The 19862-nt window shown below is 43.6% G+C and overlaps 1 protein-coding gene and 1 long non-coding RNA gene across 2 annotated transcripts in view; one reads left to right on the top strand and one right to left on the bottom strand.

The window, feature by feature from the left end:
• LOC121555945 (2-oxoisovalerate dehydrogenase subunit beta, mitochondrial) overlaps nucleotides 1–19862 on the bottom strand; it is a 97971-nt gene that overhangs the window by 11183 nt on the left and 66926 nt on the right. The window lies entirely within an intron of this gene.
• On the top strand, nucleotides 15855–18196 carry LOC121555947. The gene is made up of 3 exons (XR_005998032.1): nucleotides 15855–16223; nucleotides 17210–17358; nucleotides 17485–18196. It is a non-coding gene; the product is annotated as an uncharacterized LOC121555947 (long non-coding RNA).

Here is a 19862-nt window from a genome sequence, read left to right as displayed (position 1 = left end):
AACATGATTTGAGTATGCAAATACAGTTTGTAGCATGTTCTAACACAGGGGTTCCCAACCTTTTTCCCGGAGGGACCCCTATTTCACATTTGATACATTTTAGTACAGTTAGTGCAGTCAGCCCATGAGTAACAATTCATCACACAATGAATAGCCCCCCGGAGATAATAAATACTCAAACATTCACAAACACGCACTAGCACGCACAAGCAAATCCCATTCTAAAAGCATTTGTGTAGCGTGTGTGTGTGCGCGCACAAATGAGTGCAGTATTTTCCATAAGCGCTGGCTTTTGGCTAAATAGCCTCAGACTCATTGTTAGCCAGCTACTTTTTCTACTTAATTGATTAACTAGGCTTCTTTTCATTTACATTTACATTACATTTTAGTCATTTAGCAGACGCTCTTATCCAGAGCGACTTACAGTTAGTGCATACATTATTATTATTATTTTATTTTTATTTTTTTCATACCCCCGTGGGAATCGAACCCACAACCCTGGCGTTGCAAACGCCATGCTCTACCAACTGAGCTACATCCCTGCCGGCCATTCCCTCCCCTACCCTAGACGACGCTGGGCCAATTGTGCGCCGCCCCATGGGTCTCCCGGTCATGGCCGGCTACGACAGAGCCTGGAGTGCCTTAGACCACTGCGCCACTCGGGAGGTTAAATTCGCTAGCCAGAAAAGTCTGTATAGACTTCTCCCAATAGAATGAACAATATGCATCTTCTAGTGATAGGACAGGCGCCTGTCAGCCACAAAGCGAGCGATGACAGGGACACTGCTGGTTTGTCAGTCTGCTGTCTGTCCCGCCTCTCGGTATCCGTGTTATTGTTGTGCGCTCTGATTGGCTGCAGTTGAATTTGATTTCACGGAGGAGGGAGAACACGAGCATCATCTCCTGTGAGTGAATTTACACGTCCCATGTAATGTAAGTGGTAATTATGAGTTGAAATCCACGTAATTATTGTACTGTGGCACATTCATTTATTTTATTTTGCCTGTTTCATAGGCCTACTATAGCCAGCCACAGAATTGGGCACAAAGGCCTGTGGTTTGATTGACGACCGAACTGCAAGTGTTGCCTAGTTTATAAAAGGTGCGCAATGACTGAATAAAGTAAACCTCCTATTTCCCTTCGTTATTCATAAATCATACAACGTAGTTATGCTGTATGTCAATAGTATCGCATCCGGAAAAGTAAACCAAAGATCATGTTTGTATTTTCCTAAGATTCAAAGCCCATGTCGAGATTTGCCACTGCCAGTGACTCGTCGGTGTAGCCTACTGATGGGTTGTTCGCGAACGAACAATTGGCTCTTTTTGACCGGATCTTTTAGGTGAACGGAACTGAATCGTTGAGAGAGCCGTTCATTGGGCTCCCTCATTTGCATACTGGTAGGCTACTACTGCTTTTCGGCGATTATCTGCATATAAATTAGAAAACAGATGAAGATGTTGAATCCTCACTGTATGAACAATAGGTAGTGGAGAGAGAGAGCCTGATTCTGTTCCAAAATATGATAAAAGAAAAGATTGAGAGTTATAAAAGCTAATGTTATGACATTTACAATGCCATCAGAAAGTATACATACCTCGACTTATTCCACATTTGGTTGTATTACAGCCTGAATTGAATATGGATTAAAGGGATTTTTTATGGGTAAGTCTCTATTGTACAATATGGAGAGTGGTACTAAGTAATGTGTTGTATTGGATTTGCCCCAAATATGACACTTTGTATTCAGGACAAAAAGTGATTTGCTTTGCCACATTTGTTGCAGTATTATTTTAGTGTCTTGTTGCAAGCAGGATGCATGTTTTGGAATATTTTTATTCTGTACAGGCTGCCTTCTTTTCACTCTGTCAATTAGGTTAGTATTGTGGAGTAACTACAATGTTGTGATCCATCCTCAGTTTTCCCCTCTCACACTCGTTAAACTATGTACAGTGAGGGATAAAAGTATTTGATCCCCTGCTGATTTTGTACGTTTGCCCACTGACAAAGAAATTATCAGTCTATAATTTTAATGGTAGGTTTATTTGAACAGTGAGAGACAGAATAACAACCAAAAAATCCAGAAAAATGCATGTCAAAAATGTTATAAATTGATTTGCATTTTAATTAGGGAAATAAGTATTTGACCCCCTCTCAATCAGAAAGATTTCTGGCTCCCAGGTGTCTTTTATACAGGTAACGAGCTGAGATTAGGAGCACACTCCTAAAGGGAGTGCTCCTAATCTCAGCTTGTTACCTGTATAAAAGACACCTGTCCACAGAAGCAATCAATCAATCAGATTCCAAACTCTCCACCATGTCCATGACCAAAGAGCTCTCCAAGGATGTCAGGGACAAGATTGTAGACCTACACAAGGCTGGAATGGGCTACAAGACCATCACCAAGCAGCTTGGTGAGAAGGTGACAACAGTTGGTGCGATTATTCGCAAATGGAAGAAACACAAAAGAACTGTGGAGTTGCAATGATCATGAGAACGGTGAGGAATCAGCCCAGAACTACATGGAAGGATCTTGTCAATGATCTCAAGGCAGCTGGGACCATAGTCACCAAGAAAACAATTGGTAACACACTACGCCGTGAAGGACTGAAATCCTGCAGCGCCCGCAAGGTCCCCCTGCTCAAGAAAGCACATATACATGCCCGTCTGAAGTTTGCCAATGAACATCTGAATGATTCAGAGGAGAACTGGGTGAAAGTATTGTGGTCAGATGATACCAAAATGGAGCTCTTTGGCATCAACTCAACTCGCCGTGTTTGGAGGAGGAGGAATGCTGCCTATGACCCCAAGAACACCATCCCCACCGTCAAACATGGAGGTGGAAACATTATGCTTTGGGGGTGTTTTTCTGCTAAGGGGATAGGACAACTTCACCGCATCAAAGGGACGATGGACGGGGCCATGTACCGTCAAATCTTACGTGAGAACCTCCTTCCCTCAGCCAGGGCATTGAAAATGGGTCGTGGATGGGTATTCCAGCATGACAATGACCCAAAACACACGACCAAGGCAACAAAGGAGTGGCTCAAGAAGAAGACCTCTGTGATTGCCAACAAGGGTATTGCCACCAAGTACTAAGTCATGTTTAGCAGAGGGGTCAAATTCTTATTTCCCTCATTAAAATGCAAATCAATTTATAACATTTATGACGTGTTTTTCTGGATTTTTTTTGTTGTTATTCTGTCTCTCACTGTTCAAATAAACCTACCATTACAATTATAGACTGATCATTTCTTTGTCAGTGGGCAAACGTACAAAATCAGCAGGGGATCAAATACTTATTTCCCTCACTGTAACTGTTTTAAAGTCACCATTGGCCTCATGAGAAAATCCCTGAGCGGTTTCCTTCCTTTCTGGCAACTGAGTTAGGATGGACGCCTGTATCTTTGTAGTGACTGGATGTATTGATATACCATCCAAAGTGTAATTAATAACTTCACCATGCTCAAAGTGTCACGGTTTCGGCCGAGGCTGCTCCTCCTCCTTGTTCGGGCAGGCTTCGGCGGTCGTCGTCTCCGGAGTACTAGCTGCCACCGTTCTTTGTTTTCGATGTTTGATTGGTTTGGTCTGTTTAGTACACCTGTTCATGTTTAGTGTTGATTATGTGTCCTATAAGTTCTCGTTGTTTCTGTCATGTGTTGTGTGTAATTGTTTTTCCTGTCTGTTGGTGTTCTACTGTTGTTTGGACAGACGCTAGTTATTACCGTCGCACTTTTGTTCGTGCGTAGTCGGTTTTTGTATTTTACGCACTGTTGCGTATTGTTCGCCTCCGGGTTAGTTTGACCCATTTATTTTGTGCTTTTCCAGTAAAGTCAAGTTTGACTGAGCTCCTGTGTCCTGCACTTGATTCCACACCACATTCGCATCAGAACCCTTGACACAAAGGGATATTCAATGTCTGCTTTTATTATTCTTACCCATCTACCAATAGGTGCCTTTCTTTGCAAGGCATTGGAAAACCTCCCTGGTCTTTGTGGTTGAATCTGTGTTTGAAATTCACTGCTCGACTGAGGGACCATACAGGTAATTATATGTGTGGGGTACAGAGATGAGGTAGTCATTCAAAAACCATGTAAAACACTATTATTGCACACATAGTCAATTTTGTATGTGACTTTTGAAGCACATTTTTACTACTGAACGTATTTAGGCTTGCCATAAAGGGTTTGAATAATTATTGACTCAAGACATTACAGCTTTCATTTTTTATTAATTTGTAAACACTTCAAAAACCAAAATTCCACTTTGACATTATGGGGTACTACCGAGTGTAGACCAGTGACACAAAATCTCAATTTAATCCATTTTTAATTCAGGCTGTAACACAACAAAATCTGGAAAAAGTCAAGGGGTATGAATACTTTGAAGGCACTGTATATGGTATTATTAAATATATTGATATAGGCCTACTGATTTGATTAAAGTGTCGAAACTGGAGTAGTCAACTGTTGCATTCGGTGTAGCAAAGCCCATTTTTAGCACCTGCTTCATTCATACCTGTAGGTCTGTTCCAGTGGAGGCTGGTGGGAGTAGCTATAGGAGGATGGGCTCATTGTAATGGCTGTAATGGAATAAATGGAACTGAGTCAAACATGTGATTTCCAAAAGGTATGATGTGTTGGATAGCGTTCCAATAATTATATTCCAGCCATTACAATGAGTCTGTCCTCCTATAGCTCCTCCCACCAGCCTCCTCTGGTCTATTCATGGTCGCCTGACTTTGTATAAAAGTGGGGGTGCACAACCTGGCAGGGAGTTTGGGTGTCCTCCCCCTGACATTTTTAATTTTTAAAAATGTTATTCTGCAATTCTGCACTGCTCAAAAAAATAAAGGGTACACTTAAAACAACACAATGTAACTCCAAGTCAATCACACTTCTGTGAAATCAAACTGTCCACTTAGGAAGCAACACTGATTGACAATAAATTCCACAAGCTGTTGTGCAAATGGAATAGACAACAGGTGGAAATTATAGGCAATTAGCAAGACACAACCAATAAAGGACTGGTTTTGCAGGTGGTGACCACAGACCACTTCTCAGTTCCTATGCTTCCTGGCTGATGTTTTGGTCACTTTTGAATGCTGGCGGTGCTTTCACTCTAGTGGTAGCATGAGACGGAGTCTACAACCCACACAAGTGGCTCAGGTAGTGCAGCACACACTACTGAGCCTCATTTTGACTTGTTTTAAGGACATTAAATCAAAGTTGGATCAGCCTGTAGTGTGGTTTTCCACTTTAATTTTGAGGGTGACTCCAAATCTAGACCTCCATGGGTTGATAAATTTGATTTCCATTGATAATTGTTGTGTGATTTTGTTGTCAGCACATTCAACTATGTAAAGAAAAAAGTATTTAATAAGATTATTTTATTCATTCAGATCTAGGATGTGTTATTTTAGTGTTCCCTTTATTTTTTTGAGCAGTGTATATTGTTTCTCAACAGGGAATCCATATTTACTTGACAGAACACAACCTTTATTCGTAGGTTTTTGCCACAATAAACTAAATTGAAAGAGTAGACCAGATTTAGTATTTGCCACAGTAAATTAATTTGAAAGATTAGACTAGTTTTTCTGACTAGATTACTAATCTACCACCTTCCCTCAAAGTCCCACCCACAGTGATTGATTGACAGGTTTGAAACCCTACCAACTCTGACTCACAAACATCCTGCCCCCTCCACTGACAATCCCACCCACAGTGATCGATTGATAGGCCAAACTGTTAAAGGGATAGTTCACCCAAATGACAAAGACATATTGATTTCCTTACCCTGAGTGTCCACAGCAGTAGAGCCAATACTATACATATTTGAAGAACAAACATCATTGTGGCAATTCATATATTGCAGTAAAACTGTAAATATGACTAATCTTAAGAGAAAACAGAATTAATGTTAAAAAAGGTTATCTTATTTAGAAAATAGTCATGATCATATAAGCCTAGGCAATATCCAAAACAACTAACACATTGAATTCATACATTTTCAGTCATTTTTATTTTAAAGTCACGTCTTTCTACTCAATACCACAACTCATTTTACGAATCTGGGAGATAAAGTTGTTAAAGTATTCAATCATTTAGCTGTGTATTTCGGATGGAATCAAGGCATTAGAATGTACCAGAGGCCACCAAAATAGAACTCGTACTGCAAAAAAAAAATGAAGGTGCTCTGTAAGGGGTGTGGGCGTATAAAGGCGCATCACATACCACTTTACTGCCATATCACTGTTCACAAGGGGGAATGAGACGGGGGTCTTAGACAGGGGGCTACTTATGTTATTGTGGGGTGACATCACTGTGTGGGCTAGTGTGAAACTCTATGCTATGGAAACATACAGGCTAGCTAAGCAGCGTTTTCATACTCCTAATTTTAAGACTTTCTTGTGCTTTCTTTCAGGGACTCTGGACAATTATTTCCATAAATTCATCAACCGAATAATTGTTTCTCATCAGAAACTGGGACAGACCATATTTGGATTACAATTTCATTTTCTAATTGACAAGATAAGATACAACCTTTCAAAAACACACGGTTCAAAGTCTCGTGCAAATCATACAAAGCTCAACAAAGGACAATATCAGAAGTTGGAACCTTTTCAGGGAACAGAACCAAAAAACTGAAAATAAATATTTTTTTAAAGGAACAGAAACGGAACCTAAATTGAAAGTGAACAGAACTGTTCCGGAACAGAACTGTTATTTTTAAAGCTTGGGAACCGGTTAATAATGTTATTTTACGTGCCACAAAAATGTTTCTAGCCCCACAAAAAAAATGCAACAAAGCGCCTATGCAAAGCCCTCACTCTATCACTCCAAACCTTATTCAAGTGTCTGCCTGCAAGCTGAAAATATTTGCCAGTGTGTGCGCACGTGTTTAGGCTACCTGCCCCTCCCCCGCCGAAGCATAGGCTACTGTACTGATGTACAAGCATTATTCAGAAGATAGGGAGCGAGATTTGTAATTAGCTCGAGTAAGGATGAGCTTTTTCAATGCTAGTTAAGGATCCTATAGGCCTAGCTATCACGTTTCACATTGGATTTATTAACTACAAAAAGTAGTTTTTAATTCTGGTGCCACTCTGCACACACAAGCTTCTTAGCTAGCTAGCTCAAGCTTGTTAGCTAGCTAGCTCAAAGGACATTCAAAGTTCCTCCATAGAAGCCGCTCCTCCTAGGTAGAATTATGTGGACTTAATTCAAATAATGCATGTCATAACAAGATGCCCAGTGTTTCAAGCCTCCTCCTCAACACTCGCGCTCTTTCCCCACCCACAACATTTCTGTTGCATCTTGTGCCATACTATACACTTGGCTGTCCATCACACATGTAAACAACTAGCTTGAGTTAAATGTAAAAAAAAAATATTTCACAGGTTAAAAAAGGAACAAAGGAACAATATAAACCAGTACTTTTTTTTGTGGTTCGAAGCGGTTCAGAACTTTATTTTGCTGGTTGGAACAGTGGAACGGAATGAAAAAAGTTTAATTTCGGTTCCAACCGCTGGACAATATGACAATTTTGGATTGCATTTTTGCTCTAGGACCTTACCAGAGCAAGGGTTATAACTGACATCTTCTATACCTCAGGAACATAACGCCATTATTTGATTCCACATGATAGCAGTTACAGTATGTTTGCATGGCCAGGCTTTGTGTGGTATGGATGTTGGAGAGCAGTAGGAGGTGTTCTTTTGAAATGCTGCTGGGGTTTGATTTAGGCTGGTAGACAATGAGCTAGATGACATGCTGAGAGAGCAGGATGATCATGGAGATCACATCTCCTAGGCTGCTCATATGGCTTTACTCTAACCCTACATTACAGCAGCAGCAGGAAGAAGAGGTGGAGGAGGAGGAAGAGGTGGAGGGGGAAGATGCAACAGACCACAGCGTATAACTAACACTATCGTATAGACTGATCTCATCCAAACCTCGTCTGTCTCTCCTTAACTCCATCTCTGCTCCATCGTCTCCTAATCACATCGCTCTATCCTCAATATATTATTTCCCTACTCTTGATTAGGAGACAAATACAGGTATAGCAATTATACTTGACGGAAGTACAGTTAGCAACTCCATCAATCCAGTCTGTATAAACCTGCTAGACTGGTTCAGCTGAAGTGTTTCTATTGGAACGTACAGCCCTGAGCTATGGCTGTGAGTGGAGTGAAATTCCTTCTCCGGTTTGGAATGAGAATATTTTTTCCACAGAGATAATGGACTATACAGCGAAAGCTGTGATTCCCTCATTCCCCTATACATGAGGGTCTACTGCAGGCATGTGACACACTGCAACTAGAACAGACAGGAGGCAAATTATCACCTGGCTCCTCCACCTTCTAAACCACTTGGCAATTGAACTCCCAATTTATCAAAACATACCCTATCTGCAATACCTTTTGGGTAAGCACCGCAGCTTATATATATATACATCACATTCCCAGTGGGTCAGAAGTTTACATACACTCAATTAGTATTCGGTAGCATTGCCTTTAAATTGTTTAACTTGGGTCAAACATGTCGGGAAGGCTTCCACAAGCTTCCCACAATAAGTTGGGTGAATTTCGGCCCATTCGTGCTGACAAAGCTGGTGTAACCGAGTCAGGTTTGTAGGCCTCCTTGCTCGCACACGCCTTTTCAGTTCTGCCCACAAATTTTCTATAGGATTGAGGTCAGGGCTTTGTGATGGCCACTTCAATACCTTGACTTTGTTGTCCTTAAGCCATTTTGCCACAACTTTGGAAGTACAGTGGGGAAAAAAAGTATTTAGTCAGCCATCAATCTATGTTTTTGGCACTTTCTATATCCATGTGTTGCGTATTTCTAGGGAATGTTTTGAGTGAGGTCAGGAGTCCCCACACCAAACTAAAAATAACGCTGTACAGTGGGGAAAAAAAGTATTTAGTCAGCCATCAATTGTGCAAGTTCTCCCACTTAAAAAGATGAGAGAGGCCTGTAATTTTCATCATAGGTACACGTCAACTATGAGAGACAAATTGAGGAAAAAAAATCCAGAAAATCACATTGTAGGATTTTTTATGAATTTATTTGCAAATTATGGTGGAAAATAAGTATTTGGTCACCTACAAACAAGCAAGATTTCTGGCTCTCACAGACCTGTAACTTCTTCTTTAAGAGGCTCCTCTGTCCTCCACTCGTTACCTGTATTAATGGCACCTGTTTGAACTTGTTATCAGTATAAAAGACACCTGTCCACAACCTCAAACAGTCACACTCCAAACTCCACTATGGCCAAGACCAAAGAGCTGTCAAAGGACACCAGAAACAAAATTGTAGACCTGCACCAGGCTGGGAAGACTGCATCTGCAATAGGTAAGCAGCTTGGTTTGAAGAAATCAACTGTGGGAGCAATTATTAGGAAATGGAAGACATACAAGACCACTGATAATCTCCCTCGATCTGGGGCTCCACGCAAGATCTCACCCCCGTGGGGTCAAAATGATCACAAGAACGGTGAGCAAAAATCCCAGAACCACACGGGGGGACCTAGTGAATGACCTGCAGAGAGCTGGGACCAAAGTAACAAAGCCTACCATCAGTAACACACTACGCCGCCAGGGACTCAAATCCTGCAGTGCCAGACGTGTCCCCCTGCTTAAGCCAGTACATGTCCAGGCCCCTCTGAAGTTTGCTAGAGTGCATTTGAATGATCCAGAAGAGGATTGGGAGAATGTCATATGGTCAGATGAAACCAAAATATAACTTTTTGGTAAAAACTCAACTCGTCGTGTTTGGAGGACAAAGAATGCTGAGTTGCATCCAAAGAACACCATACCTACTGTGAAGCATGGGGGTGGAAACATCATGCTTTGGGGCTGTTTTTCTGCAAAGGGACCAGGACGACTGATCCGTGTAAAGGAAAGAATGAATGGGGCCATGTATTGTGAGATTTTGAGTGAAAACCTCCTTCCATCAGCAAGGGCATTGAAGATGAAACGTGGCTGGGTCTTTCAGCATGACAATGATCCCAAACACACCGCCCGGGCAACGAAGGAGTGGCTTCGTAAGAAGCATTTCAAGGTCCTGGAGTGGCCTAGCCAGTCTCCAGATCTCAACCCCATAGAAAATCTTTGGAGGGAGTTGAAAGTCCGTGTTGCCCAGCGACAGCCCCAAAACATCACTGCTCTAGAGGAGATCTGCATGGAGGAATGGGCCAAAATACCAGCAACAGTGTGTGAAAACCTTGTGAAGACTTACAGAAAACGTTTGACCTGTGTCATTGCCAACAAAGGGTATATAACAAAGTATTGAGAAACTTTTGTTATTGACCAAATACTTATTTTCCACCATAATTTGCAAATAAATTCATTAAAAATCTTACAATGTGATTTTCAGGATATTTTTTTCTCATTTTGTCTGTCATAGTTGACGTGTACCTATGATGAAAATTACAGGCCTCTCTCATCTTTTTAGGTGGGAGAACTTGCACAATTGGTGGCTGACTAAATACTTGTTTTCCCCACTGTACAGCGTTATTTTTAGTTTGGTGTGGGGACTCCTGACCTCACTCAAAACATTCCCTAGAAATACGCAACACATGGATATAGAAAGTGCCAAAAACATAGCCAAAAACATTTGTTTACACCCAAGGACCACAGATACAGTATCAGAACCAAAAGCGTTCTGGGTGTCTCTGATGTTAAAGAGGTTGGTTGAGTGTTTGTTTACGTTGCTGAGGTCCCTGGTTTGGTTGTGACACACTGACTCGGTCAGAGACCACATACTAATATGGGGATCTCACCATGACAGTCTCCAGAGTCAACCTATGGGACGAATGCCTGCTTTGACAGCCATGGCGTTTCTAGGTATAGCACTCCGGTTGGGAGTAGGACTGTCCAATCACTCATATTGTGTGATCGGGAATAGATTTTTGTACCATCCCTTTAAAATAATAATTGCCATTAGATTTGTCTACTGTGCTTGAGTAACTAGCTACCAGGTGAAAAAGTGAAATACCTTTTAAAAAAATGCCTTTTTCAGATGCAAAACACAGCACCGCAGGCTATATCATTTTGGTATAAAGATCTGGAAATTGGGAGAACAAGAGGGTAATGGTGCCTGGCTAACAGGTAAAGCAGAGAGCCAATCAGGCAAGGAGTGAGTGAGGGCAGCAATATCATGGTGTGACATGTTACGTAATATTACTCACAGGTAGAGTGAATAAGTGAGGCTACCGCCCAATTCCCTGCCACACCCTGCAGCTAAATTGAACCCATTCCTCCTGCTTGTTGTCACACACACACACACACACACACACAGAGATTGTGTTTAAATAAGCGTTTCACTTCACCCCTGCCTCTACCTCAGCTCGTTCCAGGAGTGGAGCTGCACACCATACTCCAACACAAGCACATTCTTCAGATGCTTGGCCCCCCGGGGGCCAACGGGTATTCTGGTGTGTGATTTTGACTGTGATTCCAGTGCACGCGGTGACAATAATAGACAAGAGAAAATGTAGCTATTCACGTCTGGACCACGCCACAGGGGTATTAGTGAATGTAAAGCAGGGGTGCCCAAAATGATGGACAATGTGGGCTAAATAGGAATATGAGAGCCAGGTGAGGCTTGGGCCAAGATTATGTGAGATCACACTCTTATTAATAGTCACAAAAATGTAATAAAATAAACACTATCAGATTCAAACTGAGGATTATTCCAGCTCCCAGATCTCTTGCCTCAAATGCTAGATCATACCCAGCAATCTGATTTAAAGCTATAAATCACTGCTTATCCTTTTTGAAGAAGATTTTGTGGGACAGACAAAAAAATATGGAGAAGAAACGGCTCTTATGTCCATCTGATCTCTACTTTTCTCTCAACCTCTCTAATACGTCTGTCTGTCTTCCTTCAGTCTGTCTATTTTCCTTCTGTTTTCTGTCTGTCTGTCTGTCTGCCTTCAGTCAGTCAGTCTTCCATCAGTCAGTCTTCCATCAGTCAGTCTTCCGTCAGTCAGTCTTCCGTCAGTCTTCCGTCAGTCTGTTTACATTCTGTCCAGACGGAAGACGCAGACACGCAGACAGTGTCGTCCGCGTCTGGCCGCGTCTTCCGTCTGGCCGCGTCTTCCGTCTGGGTCTTCTGTCCGTCTGTCTGCGTCTGTCCATGTCTTCCGCGTGTCTGTGTCGTCCATGTCTTCTGTCTGTCCGTGTCTTCCGTCTGTCTGCGTCTTCCGTCTGTCTGCGTCTTCCGTCTGTCTGCGTCTTCCGTCTGTCCGTCTGTCTGCGTCTTCTGTCCTCTGTCTGGCCGCGTCTGTCCGCGTCTTCCGTCTGGGTATTCTGTCCGTCTGTCTGCATCTTCCGTCTGTCTGCGTCTGTCCATGTCTTCCGCGTGTCTGTGTCGTCCGTGTCTTCCGTCTGTCCGTGTCTTCCATCTGTCCGTGTCTTCCGTCTGTATGTCTGTGCATCTTCTGTCCGTGTCTGTACGTCTGTGTCTTCCGTCCGTGTCTGTACGTCTGTCTGTCTTCCATCTGTCCGTCTGTGTCTTCCATCTGTCCGTCTGTGTCTTCCATCTGTCCGTCTGTGTCTTCCATCTGTCCGTCTGTGTCTTCCATCTGTCCGTCTGTGTGTCTTCCGTCCGTCTTTCTGTCCTCTGTCTGTCTGTCCGTGTCGGTCTTTCCTCCGGCTGTCTGTCCGTGTGTCGGTCTGTCTGTCCATCCGTGTGTCTGTCCGTCCGTGTCTGTCCATCCGGCGGTGTCTGTCTGTATATCTTCCTTCTGTCCCTTTTCTTAGTGTTCCATTATCAGTGTTCTGTCTTTCTCGCTCTCTCAGTGTCTGGCACACAGCGCTTTTAAAAGGGGCAAATACCATGGCGGCTGCTGTCAGACCTCAGCTTATACTGCTGACCTCAACACTGGCACTGTCCTACTCACTCATCTCAAATCACTGCCTCACCCAGGGGACAGGGATGGGCCAGACACTTTTCTTGGAGACACACACATCGGCAAACACACACACACACACAATCTGACAGTAGTGTACTCATTTACTCAAACATAGTAATTGTGGCCGGACCTTTAACCCTGACTCTTCCTCTTCAGAGGAGCCAGTGACCCTTTTTCAGAAGCACACTACCAATTTATTTCACTCATCAAAACCAGTCTTTCATGTTGGTGAACTTGGACCCAATGTCATAATGTCAATTTGCCTTATAAACAGTGGTGGAGCCACAGCAGAGGGCCCACATATGAGCAGTAGGCTTTATCCACATGAGAATTATACGCTTGGAGCAATGAGAGCACACAAACAGGCCATGAATCTCACTGTACACTCCAGGCAGACAAAGACAGATATGCATACTGGAAGGAGGCTTTTATTGCTACGATTTCACTACTTGGACGGTGGCCTGATGAGTCAGTGTGTGTGTGTGTGTGTGTGTGTGTGTGTGTGTGTGTGTAAGAAAGAGAGCAGACAGAAGGAGAAGGAGATGAGGAGGAGAGGAAGAGTGGATGAGTGTGTGTATGTGTGTGTGATGCGTGTAATCAAGACTCAATTAGAACTTTCAAAAACCTCTGAGACGATGAGTACGGAGCTAGGAGACTGTACGATAAATCTATCCTCCACCTCCTCTATGAAAGAGTGAAAAGAGAGAAGAGGAAGACAAGAAGGTAAAGGGGGAAATTTTGAGAAATTTAAATAAGGGGAAAGGAAGGGTGAAAGAGGGAAAAGGAAGGGAAATCTGAGAGAAGGGATGAAAGGCAGAAGTGGTTGGAGGAGTGTAGCAGGTAGGCAGAGTTGGGTGGATGGCGACAACCCAGAGTCAGTCGGGTGGATGAGGGAGAGCAGAAAGGAGGAGAGCAGAGAGAGTCAGAGTGGTCTATGGTGGGAAAGAGGTTAACGTCCTCTCTAGAAAATATGGAAGACTTAAAAGAGAGGGATGAACGGGGAGAGAGAAGAGGGGGAAGGAAGGGAAGGCAGAAAGAGGGCGGCAAGATAGAGCGTGAGAAAATAAAAATGGAATTGAATGAATGTCCATTGTAGGCATTCTATTTCAATAGGTGGGACAGAGGGGTTAATGTCCACTCTTGGTCTGTCGCGTCGCAGTCCCGGCCTGGGAGGAGGAAGGTCCTGGCGGTTGGGTGGCGACAGTGGTGGCTGCACTTTACTGCTCATTGTGCTGCAGGGCTGTCATTAACCCGGGCCTGCTCGCCGGAGAGGGACTGTCATGTTTACAGGCGTTCCCATACACACCCAACATAATGAGCAGCGCTCAGCTTCGCTCTACTCTGCCTCGGAGTCCCAGGCCATGCAGCCTACGCTCCGGTCCCAACCACACTACCACCAACCAACATGCAGCTAGCCCAGCCAGCTAACCCAGTGGCACAGTCTCAGGCTAGAGTCACTCAGTCCAACTCTGCCTCAGGGTCACTGGGTCCACTCATATAGACACGGTTGTAGGCTAAAATCCCTCTTTCTAACAGAAACTTGCCAGGAAATCAATTGTTGCAGTTGAACCTCGACTGATTGACAGTTCTATTATCGCCCAAGACCTGGCAATATTGCACCGCCACACGCTACATCTTTTCAGATGGCAGTTCAATAGATTTTCCTGGCTGCTTTGAAAATCTTCAGAAGCCGATATTGATGTCTGCGGGAAAGCAATATGAAAGACACACTCCCACAAAGTACAACTACAAACTCATCATGGACTCTCACTCTGTAGGACTGTGTGCAGTCTGAGAGAAGCGAACAAACACTGCGGTTGAGTGGTACAGAATAAATTAATGTGTTTCGTATTGCCAAAAGTCCAACACATTACGTTTTATATTAGGAGAAAAATTGAATAAAATGTACATGTGAGATCTAGCCTATAATTCACACAGCTAAGTTGGTACAACTCTTTCCAAGAAAAAAACTAATAAATAGCATGGTTAACAAAAACTAAATCCAGCACACATGCTACACACAAAAAACCATCCCGGGAGAGCCGCCAGAGCACCGGCAGGAAGAAGCTCCAAGCGTTTTCCCCAACCCTCCTCTTCCACAGGGCACTCCGTCAAAACCCCAGGACAGGAAGTGAAGATGGTGAACCCTGTCGCCAGCGAGGAATTGTGGCCCGTTTGGGCTTTGAGTCGCCCCGCCCACCCTGTAATCGCTGCTGCCGGGTCCTAACTCACATGGCCGCCTTATGATCTCAATGACAAATGGTAGTCGCGGCGCAGCTTGACTTTTTACTCAGTCCTTTTAAGTGGCGCTGCACGATTAGCGAGAGGGGTGAGTGCCCGGTGAATGGGAGGCCCGTTAAAGTACAGTGTGGATGGAAAATGCACATGCACACACACACACACACACACACAGTCTCAGCACTGGGCCCTTGGCCAAGCCTGCCTACAGAGAGAGGAGCCAGGACGCCAGGGGAGACCTCAGACAGAAATAACTCCCGACATCCCATAACGGCCCATTAAACCCAATTCAAGTCAACTAAACTACCTTTCTGCCCTTAAACCATACCGCCATCAACAACTCGGAGCACAGACCACAGGACCTGACGAGCAGCTCTGTTAGGGCATGAGCAGTGGAACGGAGAGGCACTAAAAACAATCAACTTTTCTCTTTAAGGGCCTGTAAACGTTGGGAAATGTAACAAAAAGGGGAGTTTCCCTGAGTACCAGCTGTTCCGGACGACTGTATGATTACGGTCTCTGTAGCCGATGTGAGTAAGACCTTTAAACAGGTTAACATTCTCAAGGCCGCAGGGCCAGACGGATTACCAGGACTCATGCTCAGAGCATGCGCTGACCAGCTGGCAAGTGTCTTCACTGACATTTTCAACCTCTCTTGGACCCAGTCTGTAATACCTACGTATTTCAAGCAAGCCACCATAGTCCCTGTGCCTAAGAATGCCAAGGTAACTTGTCTAAATGACTACACTAGAAGACTTTTCTGCAATTTTAACAGGTAAACACTATATGATGAACAGGTTAATACCATACATGTGTTTTACAGCATTCATGCTGTAGATTGCATAGAATTTTGGGTAAAATGCAGAAAATACTGTTATTAACTGTAATTCGGAAGCCTCCTGTAAAAATTACTTTAACATACTGTATTTCTTTACAGTAATAGTTTATGCCTACTGTAGATTCAAATGACCGTTTCAGGGTGAGACACATGAAGCTCAGACTATTTTAGTAAATATCTTCTTGAAGCGGCTGTGAAGTGGAAGAGTATTTTCAGCAGCTGCTGGGTAGGTACCTTGCCTTGTTAATAAGTATATTTATTGCTAGCAAACGTTGAATTACTGCATGTTTCCTTAGCTAACTTAGCGAGATAGCTGGCTAACGTTTGCTAGCTAGCTCAAATTGACAAAAGCCATTTCGGTCTGCTCTGAATTGCTCGTAAATATCTAGCTATGTGACCTAGAAAAACATCACCCAGAGAATATTGTGATTATAGGCTGTATCGCAGCCTCTGTGTGCATACAGAATACACTGAGCGCAGATTCATGACTTATGTTTCCACCATTACTACAGAGAAAATGGCTTGTTTCTAGCAGTCCAAAAGATGACCCATATTTTTCCGGATTGATGGGATGCATTTTACACATAAACCACTATGTGGGCCATTCAAGAGCCGCTAAAGCTGATGCGAATGACCAGTGCACCATGATGTATCGAGGTGCCTGCAGACCTAAAGTGCAGTGCCACTGGTCAGCTGTAGCCTGACACAGTGTCGGCGGAAACTAATAACGTGGCCAATTTTTTCCACACCCAGGATTATACAGTATTTCAAGTAGGCCATCTAGATGTCACCGTGATATATTCTACTCAATGGGGAAAGCATAAATGCCAAAAACACCGGGACAGAGTCTTCCTTAGCCGTCACAACCCTGTGTGACTCTGTTCACTTGGCTCTCATCTGCGCGGCATAAATCACAGTTTTGTAGGCCAGCATTTGCCTCTCCCTCTAACCATTTGTTTAATTTAAAAAACATTGTTCCATAATGTTACAGTATTAGCTAAACCTGTTCACTTTACCAGTAGTATGCAAACATTTGGTGGCACAGCTAGAAAGGAAAATGTTGAGTCTGGTCAAGTAATCTGTGATATTGTGTAGGCTATAGCAATGTTGTATTAGTTTGCTAGGGTTTGAAGTAGGTGTATCTAGCAGTCTTATTTGTATTTGTTCAATGCCTCAATTGATTTCATAAACTATATTGGATATATGCTGTAGGTTCGAAATCAAACCAAGATGATGAATCCTGAAGATGGGACAAAGTGTATGACAAGGTGGCCCAGAGGAAGCCAGCTGTTTGTTCTCAATCCCTACCTTGCCCCATTCTTTAAAGAGCTCACTGAGTTTGAATGAAGACCTCTAGTGAGGTAAGTACACACACACACGACACCAGATTGATATGTCCCTTGTCCCCTGACATTTTACCCACAGAGTAACAGCCCTGGTGCTCTCTGTCTCTCATTCTATTCTTTCTTTTTCTATGCTTGTCCTAGGGTTGAGAAGAGCTGACGAATCAGAATTGAGGAGGTTTGATTCGGAGCCCCATGAGGAACAGCTGATGGTGCGCTGACTTCTCTCTCCTGGATGCTCTCCGGCCCAAACTGTCCTGTTGTGCGTTTCACCACCTCTGGACCGGACCCCCTTACCCCAAACAGATTTGCCCATGATCCTAGATCGGGCTGCATCACACTCCACCGCTGCGGACTGCAAGGCGCTTCAGAGGGTGATACACGCAGCCGAATGCACCATTGGGTGCACACTGCCTGCCCTCCAGAACACCTACAACACCAGGTGTCACAGGAAGGCCAAGAAGATCATCAGGGACCTCAGCCATGGCCTGTTCTCCCAGTTTCCATTAATGTTTTATCACTGCTACAGTTATTATGTATATAGTACTTTTTCTATTTTTCTTATTACCATTTTCATTGTTTTATTTCACTAGTCCTGCATGTTGGAGCTCGGAGCTCTGAATCTGAAGATCTAGAATTGTACCCAATCCCAATTTTAACTCCGTCTCCCTCTCTCTGTCTCTCTCTCCCCCACAGCCCACACGCACAGGCACACAATATAGTTTTTACATTAGTGTTGTAATGATTCTCTTATTTGGTTACGTGTGTTAACTTGTTGTTACTTCTATTGTCAATTCTGTTGTTAATTCGTTTTTAATGTTGTTACCAATTTGAATAAATGTATTTTATGTACAAATGTAATGTTTTTCTTACATTTAGATTTCCGGTAGAATTTCACTGTAAATTTACAGCATTATCCTGGCAAAAGAGTTGCCAGTTTAATACTGTAATTTTGCTTTACAGTACTATTTTCCTTACTGTAAAACATTACAGCATCCCTGTAAATGTACAGCAAGTTACTCCTTGTACATAACCTCGTTATGATTTTATTGTGTTACTATTTCCTTTTTTAGTAAGCAAATATTTGTCTTACTTTTTAACTCTGCATTGTTGGGAATGGGCTCGTAGGTAAGCATTTCACTGTAAAGTCTTGTTGTTTTCGGCATGTGACCAATAAAATGGGATTTGATTTGAGTATAAGAGCCCATAATTATGCTGCCTATAAGGCTGGCAATGGTGTTTGACTACACTAAAAGCTTGTAATGTACTACGTCAGGGACGTCTCATGAAAAGGTCCTGATGTGTCCTGACAACTATGATATCAGAGCTGAGAATGTCATGCAAAGTGTGAGCTTCGGGCTCAATATTGCTGCTACAGACTCTCCCACTTTGCCTCTAGTGTGATGAGGCAGTGAGGAGATAATGTTTTCGGGGATGGCATTCTGAGCCTTCTGTGAGTTCCCTCCACTATGAGTGATGGGTGAGAGGTCAAAGTCTGCACCCTCACCATCTGCTTAGGCAGCTGCCAAATACAAAGAGCTAGAAAAGCAGCTGAAGGGCTTTCGGCTCTGTACGTGAACCGAAGGCCAGTTCATAATTTCAGGTATAGCTAGGCAGAGAGCTCACCTCATATGACACGAGTTAACCTAGCATGGGCCAGAAGGTCCCCTAAACAACACAAAGCATTCCCTCCCTCTCTGAGGCCATGCTGGATCCCAGTACCATCCTCATGACTAACAGCCCTGTCTCGCTCTCGTTATTTTTTCCACTCAGGCCTGCTGCTATCGGTCCATGCTCCACGCTGACCTCAATGATCTCAATCTGTCCAGACCCCCATCCAAAAGTCTCCTACCGCTGAGTGGAAAACTGACGACCCAGCCGCGCATCAAATGTTAAATGGCTTTTGCTTTCACGGGTTCAATCTTAAGAGAACACCATCAGCCCCTGCTGTAAGTGCTGGTCGTGCCAACTTATGAAACCAAAAACTGGGAAAACAATGGGGAATGTGTAATTGGGAATCGGTGGCTCATTATTGACTAGGCCTATTCTCCATCACTGTGTGTGTGTGTGCGCATCTGTGCCAATGTGTGTATATCTGTAAGGTTCCAATTGGTGTGCATCACTCACTGGTATAGAGTAGGGTTGCTTCACGGCACCCACACTGACTGTATGTCAACCCTGGCCGTGAGCTTCATCAGAGTGACCAGTTAGATCACTTTGGAGTCAATGTGCACCACATCCCTGAATCCCTCCAGGAAAAAGCACCTCCAAAAGAAAGGATAAAGAGCCCCTTGTTCCTCTCACCCTTTTTTTAATGCCTGGATTTAGCTAATGTAAGCCTGGCTTCCGCTAGCTGGTGACACAGAGAGGAATTCTATAAATCTCCAGTGCCGAGGAGAGGAATGTGGAATGCTGGCTGCATGAATGGGAAAGCAGTCAGAGAGGGAGACAATGGATGGGTAGAGGGATGGGGGGGAGAGAGGAGGAAAAGGTGATGAGAGAGAGAATGAATGAAGAGCTGG

This window comes from Coregonus clupeaformis, unplaced genomic scaffold (assembly GCF_020615455.1).
Source record: "Coregonus clupeaformis isolate EN_2021a unplaced genomic scaffold, ASM2061545v1 scaf0109, whole genome shotgun sequence".
In the NCBI taxonomy this organism is placed as follows: Eukaryota; Metazoa; Chordata; class Actinopteri; order Salmoniformes; family Salmonidae; genus Coregonus; species Coregonus clupeaformis.
This window is presented reverse-complemented; position numbering and strand designations above follow the sequence as displayed.